Source organism: Calonectris borealis, chromosome Z (genome assembly GCF_964195595.1).
Source record: "Calonectris borealis chromosome Z, bCalBor7.hap1.2, whole genome shotgun sequence".
Taxonomy (NCBI): Eukaryota; Metazoa; Chordata; class Aves; order Procellariiformes; family Procellariidae; genus Calonectris; species Calonectris borealis.
Genome location: NC_134352.1, coordinates 69,889,535 through 69,903,396, shown reverse-complemented (window position 1 = coordinate 69,903,396; position 13,862 = coordinate 69,889,535). Strand labels below are relative to the sequence as shown.

The 13,862-nt window shown below is 38.6% G+C and overlaps 1 protein-coding gene across 1 annotated transcript in view; it reads right to left on the bottom strand.

Annotated features, from left to right (window-relative positions):
• Positions 1 to 13,862, bottom strand: part of HCN1 (hyperpolarization activated cyclic nucleotide gated potassium channel 1) — a 199,384-nt gene that overhangs the window by 155,589 nt on the left and 29,933 nt on the right. The window lies entirely within an intron of this gene.

The window sequence follows — 13,862 nt, the reverse complement described above, 5'->3', positions numbered from 1 at the left end:
TGAGGGCACAGCTTTTAGGATGGTTTTAAATCCTGTGCTGAAACAAATTTCTTGGCACAATTAATGGCATAAATATTAGGTAAAACAAGTTCTCCCTAAATATCATTTCCATGGTAATTTTTGTGCTTTCCGTATGATTAGCTTTTTACTGTTGCAAAGAGCAGAGAAGGAATATGTAGACCTTAAGATGAGAAAAGTATTAAATAATGTATGCTGTAATTGAAAAGTAAAAGCCAGACAGCATCAAAAGTGTTCCAGGCAGTATAATGGTTTTATCTGTTCCTGAAAGTGAGTCATATTTCAGCAAATGCATGGTCACCAATCTTAGTCTGCATAAAAATCTGTTATGGTTTTATGTGACTCAATAGTAGATCTGATAAAAAATTTTTAAAGAAAATCCATACTGGGAAACACGTTTCTTTGGAAATGAAAGAACACCACTTCTTCCAACATTTTCTGGAGGAGAAGTGAGAAGGAAGTTAAGGAGTTGACAATGTTGAAATATCCTGTCTCTCCATTAAAACTAAAACTGTAACTGTATATATAATAACGCAAATGAGAAATAAAGGTGAAATCAAATGGGTTTATTCTGTCAAGCTAAAATATTCTGGCTTAATGGAAGAATGTTCTTCTTGATTCTTGCTGTTAGTACTTGACATTACAATATTTTGTTCTTTACTGAAGCAAAGAAAGATGTTAAAATTGTAAAATCCTTCACAAAACAGAATTGCTGAACAAGAGATTGTCATGCAACTGTAGCTGCCATTTCTTAAAGTCACATTCTGAACATACAAAATTGTAGTCCTACATTGACTGAGGTTTCTTTGCCACCATCCTCTAAATAAAAAAAAACAATGGCTTTGAGAAGTGAAAGTGAATAACTTCATTCAGAGTGTACTGAACTAATAAATAATCAAAAATCTGTATTGGGAAATCAATCAATATTAAAGAGTCAAAAATAAATTGTTCCTAGATTGTCTTTCCTCATGGTTAGATTGCACTCTAGATCTACATGAACATACACACACAACATACATATATGTCTCTTGCCTGTAGATAAATAAAGATAGATAAATTCCAATAATTTATTTTTCCAAGCTAACAAAACCTTTGAGCTCAAAAATAACAAAAAATGAGCTTTGAGCTAACAAAATAACATTGCCTCCTCTCAGGGCGGGGGGGAGAAAGGCAGCAATAACTGGAAAGGGGCGGGGTGGGGGAGGAAAACAGAACAGTCAAAGCTATTGTAAGGATGGTGGTTCTGTGTCCTGTTATTTTTATGACAAAAGACATATTTCCCAATAATAGCAGAAGCAAGTCTCTTGATTCTCGAAGCTGGTGAAGGGCCTGGAGCACAAGTCTTATGAGGAGCGGCTGAGGGAACTGGGGTTGTTTAGCCTGGAGAAGAGGAGGCTGAGGGGAGACCTCATCGCGCTCTACAACTACCTGAAAGGAGGTTGTAGCGAGGTGGGTGTTGGTCTCTTCTCCCAAGTAACTAGTGATCGGACGAGAGGAAATGGCCTCAAGTTGCGCCAAGGGAGGTTTAGACTGGACATTAGGAAAAATTTCTTTACTGAAAGAGTGGTCAGGCCTTGGAACAGGCTGCCCAGGGAAGTGGTTGAGTCACCATCCCTGGAAGTATTTAAAAGACGTGTAGATGAGGCGCTTAGGGACATGGTGTAGTGGGCATGGTGGTGTTGGGTTGACGGTTGGACTCGATGATCTTAGAGGTCTTTTCCAACCTTAATAATTCTATGGTTCTATGATTCTATGATTCTAGCTGCAGGCTGAAGAAAGCAGATGGACTCTATTCTGACTTTTCAAAGTTACAAATATACTCTCTATCTCTCTTGTACCAGCAATCAAATAATATCGAACTCAATGGAACTGAAAACACTTCTGAAAATACAATGATTAAATTTATCTGGACATCAATTTGCTTAGATATGAAGGGCTATTAGTAAGCAAACATTCCATTACAACATATATCAAAAAGCCTGGTCACTTTACGAAGTTCACTAATAACAGAGAGAAACAGAATTATTACAGTGCATTGGCATCAACCATTTTCTCAGCAATGAGCAGCTGTTTTGTAGCACTGTTAATATTATCTTTTCATGAGCTGACACCACTGACACGTTAAAAGCAACTGCTTCCACCTCTTCTGTCACCAGTGGTTATAAACACCTTAGAGTAATGTGACAACTGGCAAGGCTGAGGAAGGCAAACGGAGAAAAGTTAATTTTCAATGGAAATAAGATGGAAACACCAGTGCAGAAAAATTATTAAACATTCTAGTTTCAATTTGATACTGAAATTTTGGAATAAAATGCAGACATAACATCTGCTTATCTTTAGGAATGAGCAGGAAAGGTTCTCCTCCTCCCAGAAGCCTCTACTTCAAACAAAACACACTGTGCACTGTAACAGGCCCAAGACATTTTTGCAATACAACAAAAAACAAACAGGGAGGCATTTCTTAGTGCGCAGCCTGAGATCTGAGATAAGGAATAGATTAATTATTTCCTAAGTAGTTGCCTAGTGAACAAAACGAAACTGCTTCAACAGATCAAAAAAGGGATCAGATACTCATCTGGTAATTCCGACCACTCACTAGGGAGTACAGGAGCGTAGCGAGGCAGGGACTTTATCTGATTCTCCTGTGCTCTAGATGACTTATCTCATTTACCGAACATCACTCTTTTTGGCATCTCTCTCTCTCCCCCCGCCCTGCTTTGATGAAAAATATTCAGATCTGAGGTTTTTCCTCACTAAAGAGCTGTCATTGGCAGCATTACACTTTCTTTTCTAAAAACTATTATTTTTATTATTTTTGGCAACCGTGAATTGGCATCCTCTGTTGAAAGCCCATATTTGCAGAAAATGCCAGCTCTAATTATCCCAGAGCCTTAACTTATCACTGCCAAAATGAAGGCAAGATTGGCATGCCACTTGGGTGTGTTACAACACAAGGTCAGGCATTGCTACTGCTGTTACTGGAATTGTCTGCAGTACATAAAAATAGAAGAACAAGAAAAGAAAATCCCTACTAATGCGTAAGGAATATTTAATACTCTAACAGTGGAATTTTCCTTCGTTGATTACAGTAACCTCCCTACTGCCTTCTCCCAAAGAAAATAAAAAGGTGGACAAAATAACATCCAGGTCTAAACAAGTTATATACATGGAACATGCCATTCATAGTGGACTGAAAATATTATTAATTTTAAATATGTTTTTCTAAGAAACTGAGGTTCGCTGGTCTTACAGCTATCCAGCACAGTTGCATTTTTCATTATTTTTATATCACTCATGGAACTGAAAAGAAAAATTTGTACCATGAAGCATCTTCAAGGAAATCCTGGAGTTCTGCTACTCTAGTGGGAGGGGTTACAGCAGACAGACCTCCTGGGAGTTTCCCAGTGTCCCCTCCCTTCCTATAAACTTATTCATGTGATTCACTCATAATTGTATCTTGAATATAAAGAATCACTAAATTTCAGGTATTATGAAGAAAAAAATGAACTGAGATCCAACAAAACTTTGCTTGTGTTGGAAAACTCTGAAAAAGTTCTCTTTGAAATAGTACATGGCAGGTGATATGTCTCCTCAGGAATACAAGTTATTAAAATCACATGAAGCCTATCTTCTCTTTAGAATTTACTATATTCAAATTCATGCTTTCAAACCGTCTTCGAGGTATTCCATGTTTTAGCCCTGAAACCTAAAAGTCTGTCAAAATGAAGACTGTAGGAAGCAACAATGCTCCCCAGCAGAACTGCACGTGTCACAACGTCAATAAAGCTTGCATTTCTTTAAAAGGTCTTCAGCAAGTAATAAGAAACCATACCAAAATAAGACAATTCATGTTACATACTACTTCTGGAGGGGGAAAAAAAAAAAATCAAAGAAATCAGTTAAGTAGCTTGAGAAATAAGACTTAAGAAACAATATTTAATTGGCTAGCATTAGACAGGGCTCACAGAAACATTAATAGAAAAGAATAGCTGATCTGGGAGGCATACAGCAGTTCCCTACCAGCTGCACTCAAATGCAACAGAGTATAAATCTACTTGCCTAAGAACTGCAGCAATCTCAAATCCATAGTAGATGCGGGGTACATTTGACACTGGGCTTGGCATGGGCACAAGGGAGCAAGACCAGCAGAGCATCAAAAAGGGCTCGTCTCTAACAGCCTATTCAAGTTCTTAACAGACCTGCTCCCCGGTAGGTATAGAGATTGCTGTAACCCCCTTGATCTTACAGGAATAAACAGGATAAAAGGATACAGACGTGTGAATGCTGATGGATCAAGGATCTGTGATAACTAATCTGCACTATAAAGAAAAAGAACATTTTAGCGATCCTTTTTGGCCACTGCTAAGTCTCACAACCTCTTACCAATGGCATACCTAAAAGGCATAGAACAAAGTGAATTTGTAACACTGTTGAAGAGTGGTGCTATCGCACCAGGGAAATCACTGACAACAATTAAATGTAAGCATTGGTATATATTAAATATTATTCTGGATTGCTATCAACTATGTCAAGGTTATAAGCCTATCTGCATCACCCTAAGAATGCCAAACCCCAAATGGTTCCCAATTTATAAAGTGCTGACTGTCTAGGAATTGGTTGAGACGGCACAATATAACCTTGTACCTTATGTTGCATTTTTATATGCCAAGGACACCATAGCAAACAAGCACCTGTGAAGGCAGGGGAATCTTCAGGGGAATCTGTCTACTGATTTTAGAAATCTCAGATTTAGAAGTCCACTTTGAGATAACTCATACCTTCAAGGAATCAAGGAAAGATGTGGCAAATCAGGAACCCTGAATAGATGTCATTTTGGGGGAAAAAAAAGACCTTAAAAGCTGTTGATGGTGCATGGTACAGGCAAAACCACCCGAAGTCACAGGACAGGTGCATAATCACAATGCAATAGAAACTGCATTTGAAACTGGATTTCAGTGGAAGAAATTGTAAACAGTGAAAGAAACATTAACTTACAACAGATAGAATAGCAGCCTTTACTGATGCTGGTGCACTTAGCAGGACTAAAAGGCAGAGCACAATATTTTTACATGCCAGTAAAGACAGCACTATGAATTACAAAGCTATTATTTAGGATAGAAATACATTTTGAAGAACAGTATAAAATAAAAGATATGCCATGTCAGGCATTGCTCTGAAGGTATGCAGATTTTTACCTTAGCCTTTTTAATATAATACTCCATTTTTCTGAGCCATTTTGGCTTTGTTTCTTCTTATCCTGATTAGTTATGAGCGCAGCAGATCTGTGTCAATGTTAGACCACCTTTTATCATTTTTCAATTACCAATAGTTTTTCTCATCACACTTTCAACTAGGAGGTAGATTAAGTCACCAAGCTCCTACAGAGACATGCTTTTTTATGCATTATCATAAAACTTCACATTGAGCACTTAAGGATAAAAGGCTTATTAAAATGTGCTTTTTTCATTGGTAGAAATAATATTTGTTCTAAATATAATAAGTCGAAGATTGAAAGTCTAGTAATGGGCCAAATCATCTGATGATTTTGAAACATCTCTATTCATTTAAGAGTTATTATAATTGATTTTGTTCTACCTGCATAGTAGTGTTCATCAACTAACACTAGTGAGATGATGAACTCTTTTCCCCACATCCAAGAAATCTATGACAATTCTTTCAAAGCGCATAACACAGAATACATTACATAACTTTGTTTTTCAAGTACAAATACTTGATCTGCCAAAACATTGTGAAGAGGTAGAATCCTACTTAATCATTCTTTGCCTGCTACTTTAGAAATCTTCTGAGAACATCACCTAAGGTAACTGAATGGTAGCAGCATCCCTGCAAAGCTCTGGCGCAGTCTGAGAACTGGAACAGACCATGCCAGTTACATGCTTTACACTTAAACACAAGAGCAACTTAAAAAGAAAAGTTCAAAAAGGTTAGATTAGTTCTTCTGTTCCACATATGAAAGAGCTTTTCAGCAGACATATCTATTTTTCCTCTTGCAAATGAATGAAATGGGTCAGCTAGGTAAGTCTTGAGAAGACTCCAGAGTTTCCATCGGCAACACGGAAAATTCTCTAATTTTCACTGGTGCAGCCTCACTGAATTCAGTTGAGATTAACAGACTGGATCACTGAATTCAAAATATTGCAAGGCAAAACTAAATGAGCGTCACCTTTTCATTCTCTCCGGGTCATACACCTTATTTCTTCTGTACACAAGTAAATTCTCAACACTATCACCCGCTAGGAGCTTGAGAGTAGCTCTAATAGCCAAGTCTCAAAAGGCCCCAAGGTAGCATATTTTGAAGTGTTTGCTCTCCAGTTCTTAATGGGTGTCTGGGCTCCCTGCCCAATTTTTGGAGAGAGATGGACACTTCAGATGTTGCTGCAAAGAGTCATAACGGGGAGCACAGATCTGCTGGCAGCTAGCTGATGGGAAATGTCAGGGCTGAGGCATTGCCCTTTCTGTCTGTGTCATGAAACAGTCATTCCACAAAACCCACACACACCCACGCTGCGCTCCGTCGGTATGAGTGCTCCGTCCGTATGCGGGCAGAGCCACGTGCTCCGTTAGGCCCTCAGTCTGGCCCAAGGAGTCGCGTCGGGTCAGGTAGGGCAGTGTGCCAGTGCAAACCTCGTCCCACGCCAACCCTGCCTGAAACCCTTCAGACCAAGGAAGGAAGATATTCCCGGTCTCCTGCTTCCTTTCTTCAAGACATTAGTGGACAATATGGTGGACTTTCTTGGGTTCGTTTCCTTTTATAAAATAAAGCACTGCTACTATAGGGGAAAATTTTTAATGAGGAATAAACGTGATGATTGGAACAACCCTACATTCTGTAGCTTTTATCTGGAATGGCTTGCAAAAATACTCTATTTAACTCAGCAAATATGACAAGTTTAGAAAACTGGTTTTCTCTCTTTTGTTTCCAACTGTAAGAAAAGAAACTGAAGCATTATGTCTTCTTGGTATGCTTACTTGTACTGGTCTAAGTAAAAACTGTCACTAAAACCTCTTGTGTTTTGCACCTTCAGCTATGGAAACAGACTTGAGGGACTCAGAGCTACGCATCCGGTAACAGGCAGCCGCTGCCTGCGAGCACAGAGCAGAGAGCACAGAGCACAGGCTTCCTGTCTTCCCAAGACACTTACATGACATAAAGGAAGAGGTGGGGGACTGAAAAGATGTTGGAGAATAAACGCCTGGGAGCACAGTTCTCGCTGTGAAAAAACAGCTGGAGGTCACTTGAGTACATTTGTAGCTCAATTTAAAAATAAACTACAGTTTGATAAGCTTTATCCGTGTAAAACATCAGAAATGTGAAAATGCTAAAAAATATTTAACAGATTTATATCTCTGTATTCCTAAATCAGATTTTCAAGTATCAATCATCCAGTGAAAAGAACAATGTCAGGCCCCAAAATAGTATCTACCTACTCTGCTAACCAGCTGGAATACTGCACACGCAAAATGTTACATACGTGCAAACGGAGAGGGGAACTGGTGCAAATACTGAGCTTGCGACACTTCAGTCCCACGTATAGTGATCACAACAGTCATCACAGCCTACCCCTGACAGGGTCTGCGTGTGTCTGACCCTACTTAAGTCCTCCAGGTAGCTAGAAACCTGCGTCTACACCTGTTCCAAACAGCCCAGATGACCAAAGATTGATGGACATCCAAAAATTAGAACAAAGCAATTGAACTGGCTCGATGACCAGCAAGAATATTCCTTTGTAATTTACTAATTGATTCAATTATTACAGGATAATAATATTACTGCAAACCTGGAGATGCCCGTCACAGATTAAAACATGGTGGCTGTTAAGGAAAATGGAGAAAAAATTAAGCTAAGGCTAGTTGAAGGCTAGTATAAGTTCCCTCAGTGTCCTAAATTGCCTAAGCTGACCAGACGTAGTTATGATTTCCATGAAGATCAGTCATTCTTTCCACAATAACAAATATGAAAATATAAAAAAAAAAAATTTACACGTAAAATTAATAAAAGCACTACTTAGCAGATTAAGAAGTTGTTAACGTTAAATATTCTTTCCCTTTTAGGAATTCGGAGAGACATTTTCCTCTGAGGTGCCACCAGTCTCTTTCTTTTTCATCCGACTGATTCTGCTGAGTGTTTGCAATGATAAGGACACAGTCAGGGGAGAAACAACTGGAGTTCTCAGCTTCCAAACACAACTGGATGTCAGGATAGCGGATGCGATTCAAACAAGTCTGTGTTACCACCAGCCACATCACTTGTATAATCTTCAAATAGTTTAAACTAAAAGATGGTAGTCAAGCAAAATATCACAGATGAGCTTTTTGATACTGGTTTTCTAGACAGCAGCAGCTAACAAGAGGAACCAGTTATAGAGAAAAAAGTCATTTAAGGTTGCTTGCCCCTTCTCTTGTCAGATTTTCTTTTTTTCACCTCCTCTCTTCTCCCCTAGGTTTAGCATGCATAATGATTAATATAGTATTACATTTTTTGAGTATATTTAGCACTGGCACATAGAGCTAGAGGTGCATTGCTGCTCCAAAAAGCTTACTGTCAAAAGATCAAAAAAGGAGAACTAAAGGAAAATGAGACTGCTCAAACATGTATAATAATCCTGAAACTCAGGATTTAAATACCTCAAGCTATACCTCTTTCATTTCTTAGCAAAAAGTTATAGTTTTTTACTGGTGGGGAATTATTTTGCACTGCTCAGATGACGATCCACTACTGGGCTAAATTTTCTAATTCTGAATGAGATAATCACGACTTCTAAAGAGCATCATGATATCCTTCACATCACAGAAAAACTTTTAGAGAAAGCGGAAGGAAATACATAGGACCATGGTCATGACTCATGTGGGACTGTAAGTTTCAAAACTGTTTAAATGAGGGGAGGAATAAAATTTTGTACTAACTAACAAAGAACTGAATATTTTTATTTTAGATGCTTCCTTTTGCATTTCAGTGTTGAATACTTAACTATCTTTGATTGTCTGTTCAAAAATATGAGAAACAAACTGATTCGCTGGATGAAGCATCGTAAAATAGCTGAGAGGTCAAATAAAAAGATGTTCACATATCTCTGTAACAAGTAATGCCCAAGATGTATGCTACTGTACTGTCACAACAATTTTAAATTCTTAGCTCTAACTAGGTTGTCCAACACAGACACGTGTAGTTTTAAAATTACCATGTGGCTGAAGAGGTCCTGTCTTCAGCTGGTATTCAGACCACGTTCACTTCACACAAAGGATCCATACACGTCTAAAAAGCGGGAGAGTTTCCCAAAGGCAAAATCCAAAGTTGTCAAAATTACTTTCTCATCCTGAAGAGCACTAGTAATTGGCTGAAGCAGACAGCATGGGAATTGCTGTGTCACAGGAAAGCATCCAGGATAGCCGCTGTCAAATGCTACCAATTCTAAATACCCTGTTGAGGTAAAAAAAAAATGCTTCTACCTCAAATATAAACTTACTTAACTGTTAAACAAGAGTTGACAAGAACTAGTGAGTCCATCAATTATGTTACAAACAAAAAAATAGCGCATGTGACAATCTTGGTGTCGATTAATTTTATTTTCACTAGCTTCCATGGGAATAACAACGGCAACGTTAAATGAAAAGGAGGAAAGCATGTAAAGTTCTACCAGAATTTAATTATTTTAAAAATAAGCGCTCTCTTCATGGATTTACTTGTGAAAAAAGTTACAGTGTTAATTAATTCTATTCATGCAAAGTATTTTAACACCTTCATTTCTAGTGCCTGGCAGTTACTAGTAAAAGTAAGAGCCAAGTAAGAGCCCCAATAAACAGACTGATTTTTTAAAAACTATTTTTAAAAGATCAATAAACATACATGTATATGATATACAAACATTAACAGAAATATAAACAAAAATCCACCTAGGGCTAAGTTACTAAAATTGTCACATAATAAAAAGGACAAAGAAAAAAAACACATTTATGGTATAGGTTGGTTTTGCCATGGGCAAAATAAATAAGTGATGGGAAAAAGAGCATTTATATGGCTGATGCTGAAGGAAAACCAGTGTTTCGCTTAGTTTATTGGAAAGTCGCTGCAAGAAAAATGCGAGTTACTTGTTTGGGTTCAATATCTTCAAACTTCTTGGCAATCAAAACAATGCAGCAGTTCTAGAAGTTACCCCTTGCCTGTTGAAATTACATTTTAGTGACTTTTTTTTACCATTTCCGTGCTAGTTTCCTTGCCTCTTCTACAGGCAGCCCAACTGTACAAGCCCATGGGCTCTGGCAAAGATTACAGCAGTTATATCATAATTAGCCATTCAGCCGCTTTCCGCCTTTTACAGCTAGTTTCTCCCATGCTTAGAGAGGGAGAGGAGACACGCGCCGTACAGGGCTCTGCTCTCACAGCTCCTCACCCGGGAGCGCCCACCTGGGTGCAAAGCAGGATCTCCAGCGTTGCATGCCTTTTCGTCACACGAGGTTGAAATGACACCGAATACACTGCACGGCAGCAGCTCCTGCCAGATCCGTAACAAGTCGCAACATTTACTGAAAAGAAAGGCAGTGCAACTACAAGGGACCGCACCAAGGTAAGTAGATGTATAGTTAAGCTTGTTGCTACTGGTTCTGAAAGCAGAGAGGCGGGGAGAAAAGGAGCTGTTTTAAGATAACAGTAAGTAACAAAGAGGAAAACACTGTGAGCCTAGACACATGGAAAGGCTATGGCAAAGCCCACGTCTGGGTTAAGAAAGATGAAAATGGTGAGAAAGAGAGCATGTTCCCAGTGCAATATGGTGAGGAAAGCCTAACAGTTCAACCACAGCCTTCATTTCTGCTTGGAAGAAAGGAGCACAGCTCTGACAATCTCTGAATTAGGTTATTTTCCTGTTCTTTTCGGGTCACAACTATATTTAAATCACACATTACGCATGTGGGATAATGTCATGGTTATTTGGAATAAACTCCATGAGATTCAGGTTAGAAATAGCTTGTTAAATATAACTTGCAGCTGGAAAAGCCATTTCTACACTGCCATCTCAGTTCCTCAGCCCCCTCCAAATAGGTTTATACAATTGCATCTTACTCCCTAAGTGGTTAATTCAGACCATTTTATCCTTATAAAGCAGAACCTTGTTCCTAATTTACTTTTAAACCTCTATTCCATTGTCTTCAATGGGAGCCATAACAACAGAAACCTACTTAAACAAGTAGCATCCCACGTTATTTTATCATATTAGAAGGTAGCCAGATTTGATCAAAATCAGAACATGATCCTCAACCCATTGACTTGTGGTGAATTCGTACCATTTCAATCCTGGCCTTACTCAATAAAATGCCCAGATGAGCGAGGGAACATGACAGACTGGGAGAATAAATAAAGGCAACAGTGCATAGATGATGTACCTAGCACAGCCCAGCACAGGTTCTCCAGATATGTCCCTTTTCTACCTCTCAGACCTTTCTGAGATAACTGAGGCAATGATTTCCCACAAAATCCCACAAAATTCACCAGCACACTGTTCTCCACGTAAGAGAACGAGAGAATACGGTGGTGGGCTTTGTTTTTTTTTAATTTAAAAAGCTGTTCGCAGCAACTGACAACTTTCTCCTTAAAGTAGAACATAGAATTATAGCAACTTGAAATCTAACAAATTATCTTTCCACCCTTTAATACATGATAATTCAATTTAAAAATGAAATGCCCCTTGTAGCGAAATGTTAGGAAAAGGTTAAAATTGTTCATACCCAGCTCCTACCTGTACAGTTTTGTGATTTATTTTTCCTGTGTAACTTGTTCCTCAGCTTTCAATTAGTAACGATGCCCTCTAAGGACATCTTGTTGCTTTCTACAATAAATATATAAATAAATATTAAATATTTTTACAGTGGATTATAAGTCTCCCATTTCAACGGATAACTGGGCATATTTCACCATGTAGACTAGCAACCCAGCTTCAAATCTGTCTTCTAAAAATTTATTTTAAAAGTAAGTCTATTTAAGACAGCATAAAATGGCCATAACGTATCCGTAACAATCTCTAAAGATGATGTGCCCTAGCAGCTACATAAAGAGAATATCAAGACAGATTAAAATCTGTGCGCAAAACTAAGGTATTTATTCAACTGGCTTCTTTACATGCAAAGATCTATTGGTATTATGCAAACAAACGCAAAGGGGAAGAATCTTACAAGGCATTAGTGACAAGCTGAGAATATCTTTTAGTTAAATTACTGCTGCTGAGTAATTTAGAAGTGTAAACAGTCATTCTGAACTGGGCACTATTAATACAAAGCTGAAAATACCTGAATGGATTGTACTTAGCCTGCAAAGAACAAACCATAAATTGTCATTCTTGTTAAAATACATTGGAAAAAACTGAAAAATCCAATTCACAGGTTCTCCTTCTGTCTCATCACTGCAGGAACCAAAGGCAGCTTGTAACATGTGCGCTCACTGCAATATCGCAGTGTCCGAACAGTGAACCATGATCCAGACCGAGGGCTGCCCGAACAGCTCTTTGGCCGTCATCACCTTCCCTGACGGCTCTTCAGCTCCAGGGAGGGAGCGGGACGACGTGGTGAGCGGCCGGCAGCTCTGTCTCGCAAGAGGAGTGAACGTCCCAGACCTCCCGCCTTGCCTGACATGGGGTCCATCCATTAGGCCATTACCCTTTCAGTGAAAGCAAAGCGGGTTTTCTGCTTGTGTTAAAAGCTTAGGATGGAAGAACAAGAGGCTTTTTTCCAAATCTGCAGCCAGGAGTAAGGTGTGCAAGCTCGAACAAGTGCAAAACAAGGAATTATCTCCAGAAAGGCTTAAAAAATAATGAACAACAAATTAAGACTAAAAAGCCTGTGTCACTCTTCAGTGTCACAGACAGGCTGACGCAGCTCTGATCATTTTCAGAACTGATTGACTGGCATCACCTAGAAATCCTACTGCAGGGGTGAGCCCACCTTCTTGGGTCTACGCCCAAGACTCCCAGCAACAGGCCCATTACCAGAGAAGCAGACAAAACTCATATAAAGAAGAAAACATTATCTTCCAACATTTGAGTGCAAGGAAATTTATCTCAGGCTACGTTCCACACGGTTCATCTCCCAGGGAAAACATCATCGCCACACAATTACTCTCTTGGCGTAGGCACACAAGAAAGGCAGCTCAGTTTGCACGGTCTTAAAAAGTGGGTAAAAAGATGAAGCAAGAAACTTTACACTCGTAACACTTCGTATGTACTCTGTAGGGGGATGGATTATTCTGTCCATGAAAGTGATTACGCGTAAACCATTAAGCAGGAAATTAAAAAACAGAATACTTTATGTCTTGCTTGCATTTCAGTAATTGTCTGCTCTACAAATGTGCTGTTCTTTTTCGGCAGTTAGTATTCTATTATTAGGAGACCATGGATCTTAATGCCTTCTAATTGTCTCCATCAGTTATGTGTATTTTCCTGCTGTTATACAGAATTTAAGAGTGAAAAATAAAAACTTGAGAGCATGCTCCATCATCTACGACAGTGGTATTTCACGGATGTATGCTTTAGCTGCAATGATACATACTTTTCTCAAATAAATAATTTTCATTGAAATAAATGGAAAAGCACTAGCACAACTGAGCACAATTTACCCATCTAATGTTAAACTATGGATTGTTTCATGTAAACAAAAAGGTTTACATTAAATGAGTTCCATTATAATTTCCCATTTGGAAGACTACCAATTTAGTAAAGATTGTATTAGGTGCTCTATGGAGCAAAACACAGACAATAGGCTTGAATGACAAAAGAAAAATTATTATTTAACAGCACTGAGGCTTGCATATTTATATATTATGAGAATGATTTTTGCTCTTA